The 14,847-nt window shown below is 38.5% G+C and overlaps 1 long non-coding RNA gene across 1 annotated transcript; it reads left to right on the top strand.

Moving 5' to 3' along the window:
* The first annotated feature begins 1,794 nt into the window (after positions 1-1,794).
* LOC129652804 (uncharacterized) lies at positions 1,795-14,089 on the top strand. Its single transcript, XR_008714742.1, has 3 exons — positions 1,795-1,878; positions 11,310-11,406; positions 13,680-14,089. It is a non-coding gene; the product is annotated as an uncharacterized LOC129652804 (long non-coding RNA).
* The last annotated feature ends 758 nt before the right edge of the window (positions 14,090-14,847 follow it).

The raw sequence follows: 14,847 nt of genomic DNA, 5'->3' as shown, positions 1-14,847 counted from the left end.
GCTGAGCGGTAGGTGCGGCAGGCTTGGAGTTTTCCCCGGGAGCTGAGAAACAGGACCCACCCAGGGACCTGGCGTCTTCAACTTGGAGGTCTGTCAAGTGGCAACAAGAAGATGAGAGGGAAGAACCACCGCGTGCTGTCTCCTTGAACATTCTGTAATCTGAAAACAGCAAACGGGAAACCATCCGAGAAAACAGGTCGAGAAACAGCAGGGACTGAACAGTGTTCTTAGCCTGTCTGCATGAGAATCGCTTTCATCGCCAGGGGTATTCCTTATAAACGAAGGACACCTCTTGGATTCTACTTAGGGACTGCTGTAGTGTGACTGCAAGTAGAAAGTCACCGTCCTGTGCTGTAAGCATGTGTCGGCTGGGAGAAAGTTGTAAAAACAAAAACGGAGCGCTAGAAAACTAAATAGTAAGAGGGTGGATTTTAAGAGGAAACTTTGTTAGAAAAACCTTAAGTATATGCCAGGGGTTTGCCAGAGTGGCCACACCTTAAAATGACATGGGGATGTTTTTAAAATCCAAATGTTCAAGTTACACCTGAAGTTAAAATCCCTGGAGATGGGACCGGGAGGCCATCAGGATTGTTTAAAGCGCTCTGCGTAATTCTACTTTGCAGCCAGGTTGAGAACCACAGAGCTATGACAGTGCTGGTCAAAAACACCAAAGGACATTGACGAAAGGGTCAGTTATTCATCTTCCTGGGAACAACTCAGAGCACATTTCCCATCAATAGTTTAACTGAGCTGGTTAGCAGAGTCCTAGCCTGGGTTTCCTATCCCCCCAGACACTTTACCTGATTAAATGAAATCCCCAACTTGAAATTATGCCTTGGTCCACCGACCAGCTGTGGAGTCCATGCCTCTTATCCTTTCCTAAATGCTTTCGGATCACTCTGTATTGGTTAGTGTGAGCTTTATAAGGAGGAAAACAACAGTTTCAACAACAGTATTTTCTCTGACTCATGCTTACTGTACTGAACAGAACTCTGTGTCACCCAGTGCTAGGACCATTCCAGGAAAGGAACTCCTATAGGCTTTCATTGAAGCCAATTAGTATTAAAACACCTTAGAGTTTAGAAGGGGAGGAGAGTGCTTTTAAAACCAAGTGATGTGATACTCATCCTTGATATCAAAATACCTTATTTTTACTTCCATATTTGGCATAAAATCACAAAGTGTATAAGGGCTCAGAGTGTTTTAGAAGTTATACCAGATCTTCATTTATTTTTCCAAAGAGCCTCCCTTGACTTGAACTACCACTCCCTTTTGCTAACCATCATAGGCAGGTAGTGTACATTCCTGCTTGAGCTCATAGAAGTGGTGTGAAAGGCGAGGTGACATCATAAAAAATAGTTGGAGATCAAGGCCAGTTACGGAGTTGCTAGAAGACTTAACTATGAGGCCTGTTAGAACTGTTTAAGTGAATATAATAACTTTTTATTCAAAGAAAACATTGAAGTCTGCAAATGTAGGAAAAAAAAATGTCTATCACCCAGCTTAACCACACTAAATGCTCTAAGCATTTACCTTCCAAACTACTTAGTTGATTATTCATCTTTTTTTAAAGGACTTTTATGAGAAGTAACAGTGGAATCTAGTGATACTTTCAGTAACAGCACTCCCAAAATTTCAACATTTCCTCAGAATGTTGAAAAAAAAATTTCCACTTATTCAACTTAGAAAAAGGCTCTTTGATAAAAATCTATGCATGATTAAGAAAAATTAAATATTCAAATTTGTAATTTACTGAAGATTATTTTGGCCTCAATTTGTTGTGTTCCATTATAGACATTATACACCGTTTTGCCATGACAACTTCTTAAAGTGGAGATAACTGTCCATGTTTTATAGATGAGGAAGCAAGCTGAGAAGGTAAGCAATTTACCCAAATCTGTGCAGCTAGTAAGTGACCAGGCCAGAATCTAAATCCAGTTTGTCTTATTCCCAAACCTCTACTTATCTATCCTACTCTTCCACACTATATTCTTTTTGTTGGAATTAATCAGCAAAGTTTCCTTCTATGTGAAGGACTCTGAATTAGGCAATTTGGGGAGATGATTAGAGACCCAGCTGCATCTGATGACAGCAGCGGACCTGAGCCTTCATACTTGATCCATAAAAACCACCTGTGTATTCTCAGGGACTCAGGTACCCACTGATCAAGAAAGATTTGGGACAAAAATAGGCTCTACAGAGCTTTGCAATTCCAAAGCAATGTTTATATAATTAGGTTGAAAAATGTTTAACAAAATAGAAAATAGCTCTACGATTTTCTCAGAGGTTAGAAAACATGGCTTCCACCACTGTCCCAGGCACCATCCAATGACTACATCAAAGGTTTTCAATACACTGAGGGCCACTTAGTACTCAGAAGCACACTAAGAAAGTGGTGATACTTGTGTTCCAGAATCTGTAACCTAAGAGAGAGTTTTTATGTGATAAATGCCATGAGCATGCCACAATCAATGTGCTATGAGGGTTCAGAGAAGACAGAAAGGAACATGGCTGTTGGGCGCAGAGGAGGCTGACATCCTAGTGATTCAACTAAATATGACAAATGAATATCAATGTAATAGGGAAAATACGAAAATAGATAATGGTATGAGCAGAGATTTGGGGTCAGGAAAAGCACAGTTTATTCCAAGAGGAGTAAGGAGTTTCATTTAAGGAGAGCTTGTAGAACTGAATTGGAGCAATAAAAGGTTGAAACCTAGACTGGCAGTAGATTTGAGGGAACCTTAAATGCAAGGCTTTTCCACATTTAGTGCTGCTCAGAAGCACTGGAGGACTGTTGAGGATTTTAAGCAGGAAGTTGAGAGAATTTCACAGTTGTGTGCAGGATGTTGCAATGGGGTGACTGAACAAAGACTCAATTTTACAGCTAACTGTGCAATGGTTTAGCCACTTAAGATTGGAGAACAGAAATGTCTTTAATTTTAGATTCATAAATGTATGTTAAGAAAACAATCTTGTTACTCTAAAAATCCCTTGACATGATTATTATAGTCATTTGAGTTTTTATGATTGCTCTTACCAAACATGTTTCAATGGAAGAACTTACAATTTGGTGACTCAAAGATAAGGAAACAAGGTGGGGGAAGTGTTAAAGCTGACTCAGCGCCTTGGTGTTTGAGCCTAGAGGTCCTATTTGAAAGAACTGTTTCAAAGTCAAGAGGTAATTTAGGGAAGAAATAAAAATTTGGTGCACTTATTGAAAGTAAAATGCCTTGGCAGGGTGTCCACATGGAGGTCTATAGCATAAGATGAAAATGTAGATAAGAACTGAGCTGGAGCTTGGATGATATGGCTGAAGGCATGGTAACCAAGGGAGAGAATGTAGACAGAAACTCGAAGAGGCCTGAGGTGTGAGCCTTGCCCCATCAATCCCTTGCCTCCACAATACAGTACAAATAATAAAGGGGAAGGAGGGAACGGTGGAAAGAAAAGAAGTGCCATTTCCTGAAAGCCTAGAGACACAAAACCTTAAGCCAGATATTATCACTCTATCTGTCAGGGAGGCAGTTCGTGTTTACAGAGGTTAAGTGCCTCCAGATCACTTTGCAGTGAAGGGTGGAGCTGGGGCTTAGGACCTTAACCCCTTTGTTACACTGCTCAGCATCATCCCCTCTGCAAAACCCCCTGCTCACAAAGTCAGACCCAGTACCAAAGGACCACCACCTTTCAGTATCTTTCAGTTCCTCAATTCTAAATCAGTCTATTTCATATTTGCATTCATAACTCAGCCTAGAATTATCCTATCAATCTTAAAGTCGCCAATGAAAATCAAAACTTTTTTCTGAGATATTTTGTCACACAGTTGCAAACCAGGGCAGCTGTGCTGCACAGAATAAGCGTATTTGTAAAAAGTAAATGAAAACTGAAGAGCAGACTCCTGCTTCTTTTAAGGGGAGTTTATTCTTCAGGAATTCACTAATCAAGGTATCAGTGTACTACATCAAATTTAGCTTTTTTTTTTCCACTAGGGGCAGGTTTAGCAGTACCCCATAAAAATGACTTAATACCATGTGATGTTTGCACTTGGCATGGTGGCATCCTGCCCTGCCTCTGGCTTCCTTGTGTGTGAGGAGAGGCTCAGAGGCCAAATGGAAACATGATGCTTGACTCACATGAGCAAATGTTTCTAGCCAAGCCCTGATTTTGTAAGACGACAGTGAATTTTTGCCAAAGTAGAGGTGGTGGCAGGAACCAGAAAGTTGTGTGGTATGTGTGTGTATGTATCTGTGTGTTTGAGTCTGTGTCTATATACATGTGTGTATGTGTATTAATGTGTGTGTGGCTGTGCTTCTGAATGTATGTGAACATGTATGTGTGTGTATGCGTGCATATGTATGTTCATGTGTGTGTGTGAGTATATGTGTATTAGTGTATATGTGTGAGTGTGTGATGGTAAGCAACATAGCACAAAGGCTGAGTGGGAAGTTTGGGAGTCATATTGTCTTAATTTCACATACTGACTCTATTGCTCCCTCACTTTCTATGTGGCATGGTAGCCAACCACTGTGACACAAATCACTTATTTACAACTCAGATGTGATAATGTTGCCTACCTCATAGGGTTTTTGTGAAAGATAAGTGAGGTAATGTATGTAAAACACTTGGCACTTTGTGTGACTCACAGTAAATACTCAATGACTATTACCAACAATTGATGACAATGACAGGCATGAGTGAGCACTTCATATACCAGGACATGCCCACTTTTCCTGTAATGTATTTAAAAAAAAATCATGACCAAGAATCTGAAAAATCTATAACAGAAATATCAAGGAGATGCTAATAGTGTTGAGACCATTCCACTATTTGCCTTATTCTTTCCTTACCCAGTAGAAATTCACCATTGGCAAAATTAGGTCATTTACAAAGATTCAGATTTGTTTAATATTGTCCCCCTCCCTACTTCCCCTGTTATCCCATCTGCATTTTGTTTGCCTTGATTTATGATCTTGCAAATTAAAAAGCAAAATTACAATCTGAGCTCATTAGAATTGCACAAGGGTAAGGAGAGAAAAAAGAAATGTGTGCTTAAGGATCACATCACATATGCTACTCTTAGTTTGAGGACTAACCTCACTGCTTAGCCATCATGGCAATGCCACAAGCAAACGACTACTACATCCATTTTCACATAAAACAAATGCTCAAAGGAGAAAATGATTGGATCAAGAGATACATATAGCAAAACCAAGATTTGAATCCAGGTCTCAGTAGCTTTAAAATTGTGCTCTGTCCACTACACATTACTTTATATTTGTTGATACATAATTAAAGATAACTGTTCCTTGATATTTCTCAGAAGGATTCATTAGTGGGTAAATATTTTCTTACTACTTCACTTTTAGTTGTCAAATAAAAGCCAATTACCTAAAGATGAGCATTTCCCTGGAATAAATTATACTTTTTCATATAAACCCAAGTAGTCTGCTATAAAGAAGGTGATTCAAACAAACATTGACTGCAATCACTGGTGAAAATGCTCTTTCCTCAAAGTCTCCATTTTTTACCACCTCCTCTAAGACTTCTGTAGTATCCTTTCTTCTTCCTCCTACATATTAATCCTTGTGCTTCAAAGCCCTTTGCCTCTCCTTGCTGATTCTTTTTTAGTACATTCTGCCACATATGGGCTCACAGAAGGATAACTCTAAATTGCAAGAAGGTTTGAACTTCTTTATGGTGATTACAAGATCTAATTTATCATTTTGTCTTTTATTCCCTAGTGCAATTTCATGCACAGAGGAAGTATTGAGTAAATGGTTGTTATATTTACCAGTCTATCTTCCTTATGACCCTAGAATTTATTGACTTGTTTAATAAACAGAGCAGATTTACTAAGATAAGGACTGAAAGCATTATTTCAACTTTGGCCATTTCTCTCTCATAATCCATAATTTAGATAAATCTTCCATGACTCTGTATCTGATTAGAACCCCAATAGGTAGAAAAGAGAGTAAAGAATTTTCCAGGGTAAAAGATAAGATGATTTTGAATTTATTTGAGAAATACATGAAAGTGAGCTTCTTTTAACTTTCGGCCACCCTTCTCTCTACTTCAAATCTGCTTTATTCAAAGAATGGTATCATTATCCATTCAGATCTAGGTACCTCCCCATCTCTTGCTCCTATTACTTGAAGGCATTTTATGGAAAAAAAAATATTCAAATTGCCAAAACAAGCATGATGTGGGGGGGGGGGGTGGAGTTCAACATCATTATTCATCAAGGAAATGAAAATCAAAAGCAGTAGGTTACTACTAACTCCCCACTAGAGAGACTCAAGTTTTAAAAGACCTTTTATTAGTGAGAATAAGAACACCTGGAATTCTTGTACATTGCTAGTGAGAATGTATAATAGTACAACCACTTTGGGAAACACTTTGGTCACTTCTTAAAAAGTTAAATGGATACCTTGTATGTTAATCACTCTTTGTGACCCCATGACCTAACAATTCCAATTCTAAGTATTGACCCAGGGAAAAGGAAAACATATCTACAAAAGACTTGCACATAAATGCTCCTAGCAGCTTTATTCATCATAGCCACACATGGAAACACTTCAAATGTCCATCAACAGCTGAATGGATTAAAAAAACCATAGTGCATGCATACACTGGTACTTTCATATGCGCTCACTATTCAAAAGGAACAGATTAGTGATACCATGGGAGAAGGCAATGGCAACCCAGTCCAATACTCTTGCCTGGAAAATCCCATGGACGGAGGAGCCTGGTAGGCTGAAGTCCATGGGGTCGCAAAGAGTCGGACACGACTGAGTGACTTCACTTTCACTTTTCATTTTCATACACTAGAGAAGGAAATGGCAACCCACTCCAGTGTCTTGCCTGGACAATCCCAGGGACGGTGGAGCCTGGTGGGCTGCCGTCTATGGGGTCACACAGAGTCGGACACGACTGAAGTGACTTAAGCAGCAGCAGCACCACAGCAGTGATTACCGTCAACAGTATGGATGAATCTGAAAAACATGCTTGGCCAAGGGAACCTAGACACATAAGAGTACATACTATATGATTTCGTTTGTGTGAGATTCTAGAACAAGCAAAATATTTACTATGATAAAAATATAATTAATGACCATCTAAAGTGGGCACGCCAAAGAGGTAAGAGGACTGATTGCAAAAGGGCGACAGGGAAATTCTGAGGGCGACAAAAAAAGCTTTGTATAACATCCATTGGGGTGGTGGTTTTGTGTGTATGCATTTGTCAAAATTCATCACACTGAATACTGTAAATGATGCCATTTGGCTTATGTAAATAGCACCCCCATAAAGTTGATAAAAAATGAGATCAGAGTTTTCAGCTCTGGAGTTGGTGGGCTTTAGCAACAAAGAACCAAATAAGTCATTATATCAAGAACAGCACAATCAAATGTGTTGTTGTTTAGTCTCAAAGTGTGTCTGGCTCTTTTGTGACTCCATGCACTGTAGCCTGCCAGGCTCTTCTGTCCATGGGATTTCCCAGGCAGAATACTGGAGTGGGTTGCCATTTTCTTCTCCAGGGGATCTTCCTGACCCAGGGATCAAACCTGAGTCTCCTGTATTGCAGGCAGGTTCTTTACTGCTGAGCCACCATAGAAGTCCTACAATCAAAAGTATCTTTTTCCTTTTTGCCCCCTTATCTAATAGATCAGATTTAATTAAATGGTGTTAACCTTACTTGTGCTATAATTTCAGCCTGTCCAGTAATCTTCGCCTATAAGGAACAACAGTAGTGACCTTTGCTGACTTCCAAAAAACTGTGTTTTATATATGTGAGAAAACTGACAACATGACAGACACTTATAAGCACGTTGGATAAACCTTTTGATTTGGACAGTATAACCCTTGTTGTTTACTATATTCTGAGAGGCACATGGTCAAATCAGAGGGCTCATTATTACCAGTACATCTATGGGAACTTCCAAGTGTGACTTCCCATTAAGTGAAAACCTAGGGGATTCCATCATCCATACAATTTTGACCCCAACTTATTCTCACTGCTCCATCTGAGGAGCTAGTAATGTTTTCTCAGAGTTAGTGAGGAGGATTTCTGGCTGTCCTCCAATGACCTATCCTATGAGTTCCCACTAAATCTTGTGCTAGCATGATATGGAGGTAATTCAGATGCTCTGGGGTGTTCATCACCGATATCTCAGTTAATCTTCCATCCACTCCTTGACAAAAGTGTTATAATCCTCCCCTAAGTGAATTTCAAGGATTACCTAACCAGCGCAAAGTTATACAAAAATGATGACCAGATCTTGCACTTGATCCATCAAGTGTACTAAAGATTTTGCACATGATCCATCACACCACTCACACGTCACAATATACAGTCTTGCAAAATGAAACAACTGCAGACACCACAGAGTGCTGTATATTTGGTCTGCTCACTCTAAACACGCTGTTTTCACTCGTTTATGAACTGGCTCAGATATCACTTTTCCATAAACTTTACCATTTCCATGAACTCGGGGTTTTTAAACAACAATAGGATGAATTGGCCAGTCCATTCTAAAGGAGATCAGTCCTGGGTGTTCTTTGGAAGGAATGATGCTAAAGCTGAAACTCCAGTACTTTAGCCACCTCATGCGAAGAGTTGACTCATTGGAAAAGACTCTGATGCTGGGAGGGATTGGCGGCAGGAGGAGAAGGGGACAACAGAGGATGAGATGGCTGGATGGCATCACCAAGTGATGGACATGAGTCTGAGTGAACTCGGGGAGTTGGTGATGGACAGGGAGGCCTGGCGTACTGCGATTCATGGGGTCGCAAAGAGTCATACAGGACTGAGTGACTGAACTGAACTGAACTGAGGATGAATTGGGGGATAACTGTACCCATACTTAAGAATGTACTATGTCCTTCTTCTCAGTTAACTTAACCAATATATATCAGTTCAGTTTAGTCGTTCATGTCCGACTCTTTGCAACCCCATGGACTGCAGCATGCCAGGCTTCCCTGTCCATCACCAACTCCCAGACCTTGCTCAAAATCATGTCCATCAAGTCAGTGATGCCATCCAATCATCTAATCCTCTGCCGCCCCCTTCTCCTCCTGCTTTCAATCTTTCCCAGCATCAGGGTCTTTTCGAGTGAGTCAGTTCTTCTCATCATGCGGCCAAAGTTTTGGAGTTTCAGCTTCAGCATCAGTCCTTCCCAGGAATATCTAGGACTGATTTCCTTTAGGATGGACTGATTGGATCTCCTTGCAGTCCAAGAAACCCTCAAATACATATAAATAAATGTAAATGCAATATAAAAACACACAAATATAGACCTAACTAGAGTGTGCTTCTGCAGTTAATTATCAAACCCTAGTTGTGCCTCCGTGGATGTTTTCTACATGCTATTTCCCATGTGTCTTTATCAGTCGTCCTTCAGGGGCAGCAGTGTGGTTAAAACAAACGGTCATTTTGTTGTCTCGCTAAGGTTTTGCAGTTTAACTGTTTCATCCCTGACTATATAGAAATTGTGTTTAAACTGGCTGCTCTTTTCATACTCTCCTGTTTTTTCCAAAAAGCTTTATCTGGAATAGTAGTCTATGGACACAGTTCACAATTCAGAAAAGACTAAGTGAAAGGATACTACACTTATATAAAAAGAAATTTTTTTAGAAAGTGTTTAAATATCCAACTATATTTGGTTAAATATATTTTAGTATGTATACCTACCTTACTGAACATTATATAATGATTAAGAATTATATATACAAATAAATTTGTAACAGAATATGGAATGTTTTATTACAATGTTATTCGAGCAAGATAAAAATGATAAGTTCTATATATAATAGCATCATCCATTCGACTATTTATCAACATGAAAAAAAGTTATAAATAAAAGAAAAAAGTAACCCAAATGTCATCTAAGTATATACCTGTGGAGTAAGCTTACTGATTTTTTCTTCTTTCTGTTTTTATTTTCTCTATGAGCATTCATTACTGTTAATTCTATAAAATTTTCTCTTAGTTTAAAAGAAATCCTATCATCTGATTCAAGATCATAATTGCTCAGTATTTGATTGGATCGCTCTCGGTTGTAACTTGTTTGACTCTAGTGATTTGAATTCATTCTACTTGAACTTCTTGCAATTTAATTCCATTTTCATCATATCAGTTGCATCCTTTCTAGTTTGAAAAAATTTCTCCTTGGTAGAAAAAACAAAATCCAACATTTTTTGGCAAGTCAAATTCTTCCCATCCAGGATGCAGCCCTTTATTTGCACTCTCATTAACAACTGTCTGATCTCGAAAACTCTCATCCAGACTGTCCCAATAAACCCTTCCCTGTTTTTGTCACCTCCTCTTCATTACTTATGGGTACCGTGTCCAGATTAAACTGTCATCTGCTTAACAATGACTTCCCATTTGCAGAGGATCAAGTCCAGTCTTCTTAGCCTGACACCAACAAGTCCCTTTGTAATTTGACATTAGGTCCTCCTTGCCTTGTTCTCATCAGTCTCATGTATGAATGAACAAAATTTGCAATGCCCTGGTGAAACTTCTTTCCTTGCTGACCTCTGGCATCCAGTTCCTACCTCCACATCCTGACTTTCTCTCAAAGAATGCCCTCCCTGCCCAGGTTGGTCCAAGAAAAGTCTTCCTTGACCATCAGCCGGAAGAATTCTCCATCTCTTCTGAATCCTACAGTAATACACTTATTTTCCCGAAAGTATGCTTGCATGCATTTGAGACATCTCTTCCAACATTATGTTGAACTCTTTTAGATCTTATAAGGTTGTTTAGTTCTGTTTGCTCTCTTCCTCAACTAGGTTATAAAGCAGCAGCGTGACACAGTGGGTAATATCACTGGCTCTCAAGCCTTCTGCTTGGGTTTGAATCCTGACCCCATCTCTTACAAGCCTATGGCCTGGAGAAGTTACTTCGTTTTACTGAGCCTCATCTACAAAATGGAGATAATAATAGTATCTATCTCATAGAATTAAGTGAGATAATTTAAAGTACTTGGAATAATGCTTGGTATACATTTTACACCAATTAAATATTAGCTGTCATGGCTGTTAGTTTAGTGTAAGGAGTATATTTCATATTTCTTATCATCCACAACTCTTAGTAAAAAATGTTTTACTAGGGAATGAAGAGTAAAAATGTTCATGTATTTGCTGATTTTTCTGATAATGAGACAATCTTTATATTAGCAACTAGTAAACCTTAGGAATTTATTAATAATCTATATGTATCAACAGTCTATATATGCTATAACATTATTTTATTAAATAGTCACAATAAATCTTCTCTCCTACATTGCTTCATATGTGACTTTTTATTCAAGTTTTAGGTTATGAGTGTGTGCATGCAATTGAAAAATCCAAACAGTACTTCTTAAGGATATGAAACAGTAGTCACCTGACCCATTGTCCCTCTAAAAGGTAACAATTTTCAACGTCTTTAATATATCTTCTGGTATATACCTCTGTACTCTATTGTTCATGTCTTACTATTTCTTTATCAATTTTAGACCTTATCTGTTGACTTCCTATTATGGAAGATTAGAATTTAAGTCTCTTACACCCCAACCTCCCATACTTACTTCTTTTCTCTCCCTCAGCCTCTCAATATAGTTATATAATCATCTTTACTTGAATTAATATTCAATATTTATATATTATTACTATAACATTAACAGATTAGTATATAGTACATTATTAATTTTTGCATTTGCCGGTGCCAGCCGGCAAAGTCGATCAGGTCCCGAGAACGTGCATGGCGGGGCTGAGAAAGGAAACTAAAGCAAGAGAAATCTACAACAAAGATGGGGTCGAGAGGTTCAGACACGTCTCCACGAAGGGACGCAGTCTGACCCCAACTTTATTCAGCATCTTATATTTATACATAAGAGCGTGAGAAAGACAAGACAGTTAACATTTTTTCTTGGTTGACCTATACATCTTACAAACAGTCACAAGAAATCTTGAGAGCATGGGAATGGCACCCTGTTATTATTTCTTACACCAGATAACATTTCTCTGTGCATGAGAAGTTTGCACAGAACTCCAGGTGCCTGCAGTAAATAAGCGCCTAATCTCTGGGGTGGCGGGACAGAGAGCTATGTTTGCAAGCAAACCCTCAAGGACTGAAGAAGCTCCCAGAGCTGTGTCCTTCGGACAAAGGACCCCGTTCTCGCGGGCAGCTCCCTGCATGCATTAATTTTTAAAATATTTCTTTCCGGTGGTAATTGTCTCATTCGGCTGTTTGCTCAGTTTTCCTATGTACCTTTCACTAACTGCACAGTACCGTAAAAGTCCCATGGAGAAGGAAATGGAAACCCATTCCAGTATCCTTTTCTAGACAATCCCATAGACAGAGGAGCCTGGTGGGCTTCAGTTCATGGGGTTACAAAGAGTCAGACATGCCTGAGCATCTGAGTATAAAACTCCCTAAAATATGGTCAGACATTAAATAAAACTATGGGTTCCACTTTTTCTTCCTCTTGGAGTACAAACTTTTGTAGTCCTTCATTATTTTCTGCCAATCTGTACTTCTGTCCTCTTGAGACTTCCTTTTGCCAGAAGAGAGAATTAACTCTGTCTCTTATGTTATTATTGTTATTGGATTTCCTTCTTCCTGTACCTGTGTCTTCTTGTCTTGTGTTTCTCCTCATTTTGCTAACTTCCTGAAATGGGGGACAAGGAGGAGGGGATAGAACATAGTTTTTTTCTTAATTTTTTAATGTCTGAGAAGTTCTTGGTTTTACCTACAAGCTTGACAGAAAGTTTGTCTACGTTTTTTAAATCTAAATTGAAATTTCTTTCCCTTAGAATTTTGAAAGGCATCTCTATTTTCAGGATTACTAACTTCCAGAATTTAGATATCATTCTGACCCCAAACTCTTTATGTCCGATCCAGTTTTATTCTCTATAAAGTTATATTTTCTTTTCTTTGAGCTTGGATCTCCGAAATTTTATCTCAATATGCCTCGTATTATACTTTTTCATTCGCTCTGCTGGACAGGTCAACCTAGAAACTCATGTCCTCCAGTTTTGGGAAGTATTCTCACATTATTATTTTGATAACTTTTTTTTCTGTATTCTCTTTCTTGAACTTCCATTAGTTAGATCATTTGTCCTGAGATTCCTGTTAGTTCTCTAAACTTTTTATCTTTTATCTCTTTTCTTTTTGTTATATTTTCTTAAAGATGTCCTTAGTTATATCATTTAGTTCTTCTATTGAACTTGTATTACTGCTATGGCTTTTCAATTACCATCATCTCTTAATTATTCTCTGGATATTTTTTTGCCTTTACCAGCATCCTTTTCTAATTTCATAGATATATTAATTATGTAAATTTTCTTTTGGTTTGATGGTGGGTAAGTATTCTGCTATTTGCATTGTCTGCATGTGTCTTCTGAGTTCTATTTTTTTGTGTGTGTTTTTTTTTTTTTTCCTTTCTGCTTTTTTAGTTTTGGCCTCTGTTTCTTATGCTTGAGTCTTTTCTCAACTCTCTTATAACTTGTAATTTTCCTTTAATATCAAAGAGTAAGACTCCAAAAAGTTGGTATAATTTTCTGTGTGTGTGTGTGTGTGTGTGTGTGTGTGTGTGTTTGTGGTCCTGGTTGATTTCCTAAATGGATGGCTTGACTGTAGGGTTATTGTGTGGAGGAAGTAGCTTCATATGTTATTGTCTGAAAATAATTTCTTGCAGGTCCATTTGTTTCTCTGGAAAGAAATCCTCCAAAGCCTTGCCTGGATGGAACAGAGAGGCATAAGCCTAGCTACTAATATCCTGGGATCTTAATATTTGCCTTTCCTACTCCTCTTCTTTCACTTTGTAGTATCTTAAAGTAGAAAATTACTGTGAGTTAATTTTTCCACTTAATATCCACTTCCTACTGACAAGATAAGTCACCTGTATACTCTGGATATAAAAAGAATCCATGTATAATTCATATATGTTTGGAACATACTCTCTGTTTTCAGTCCAAGCACTCACTCCCATGAGTTGAGAGGTTCTTGGTGCCTCCAGTTCTCAGCTTTTCTAAGGTTCTTCGTAAACATACTGGCTTCTCCCTCAGAAGGGAGTTAGGTTCCTACTCTCAGCTAAATCAGTTACTATTGGGACACCTGTGTGCCTCTGCTAACCCATTGTGAATCTTTTGTGTTTTTCTAACTTGTAAAAAAATTCCTTTCTTGTCACTTTAGTGGCATTTTGAGAAAGAGTAAAAATAAACATGAATATTCAATTTTCATCATTATAAATCAAAAGTCATTGTGTATATACATGTTGTTGTTTAGTCACTCAGTCGTGCCTGACTCTTTGCAACCCCATGGACTGCAGCACACCAGGCATCACTGAGTCAGTGATGTCATCCTCTGTCATTCCTTGCTTCTCCTGCCTTCAATAGTTCTACCATCAGGGTCTTTTCTAATGAATCGGATCTTCGCATCAGGTGGCCAAAGTATTGGATCTTCAACTTCAGCATCAGTCGTTCCAATGAATATTCAGGATTGATTTCCTTCAGGATGGACTGGTTAGATCTCCTTGAAAACCAAGGGACTCTCAAGAGTCTTCGCCAACACCACAGTTCAAAAGCATCAATTCTTCGATGATCGGCTTTCTTTATAGTCCAACTCTCACATCCATACATGTCTACTGGAAAAATCATAGCTTTGACTATATGGACCTTTGTCAGCAAAGCAATGTCTCTGCTTTTTAATACTCTCTCTAGGTTGATCATAGCTTTTCTTCAAAAGAGCAAGCATCTTTTAATTTTATGACTGCAGTCACCATCTATTTTGATTTTGGAGACCAAGAAAATAAAGTCTATCATTGTTTCCTTTTCTTCCCCCAATCTATTTACCATGAAATGATG

Source organism: Bubalus kerabau, chromosome 5, assembly GCF_029407905.1.
Source record: "Bubalus kerabau isolate K-KA32 ecotype Philippines breed swamp buffalo chromosome 5, PCC_UOA_SB_1v2, whole genome shotgun sequence".
NCBI classification, from domain to species: Eukaryota; Metazoa; Chordata; class Mammalia; order Artiodactyla; family Bovidae; genus Bubalus; species Bubalus kerabau.
This window is presented reverse-complemented; position numbering and strand designations above follow the sequence as displayed.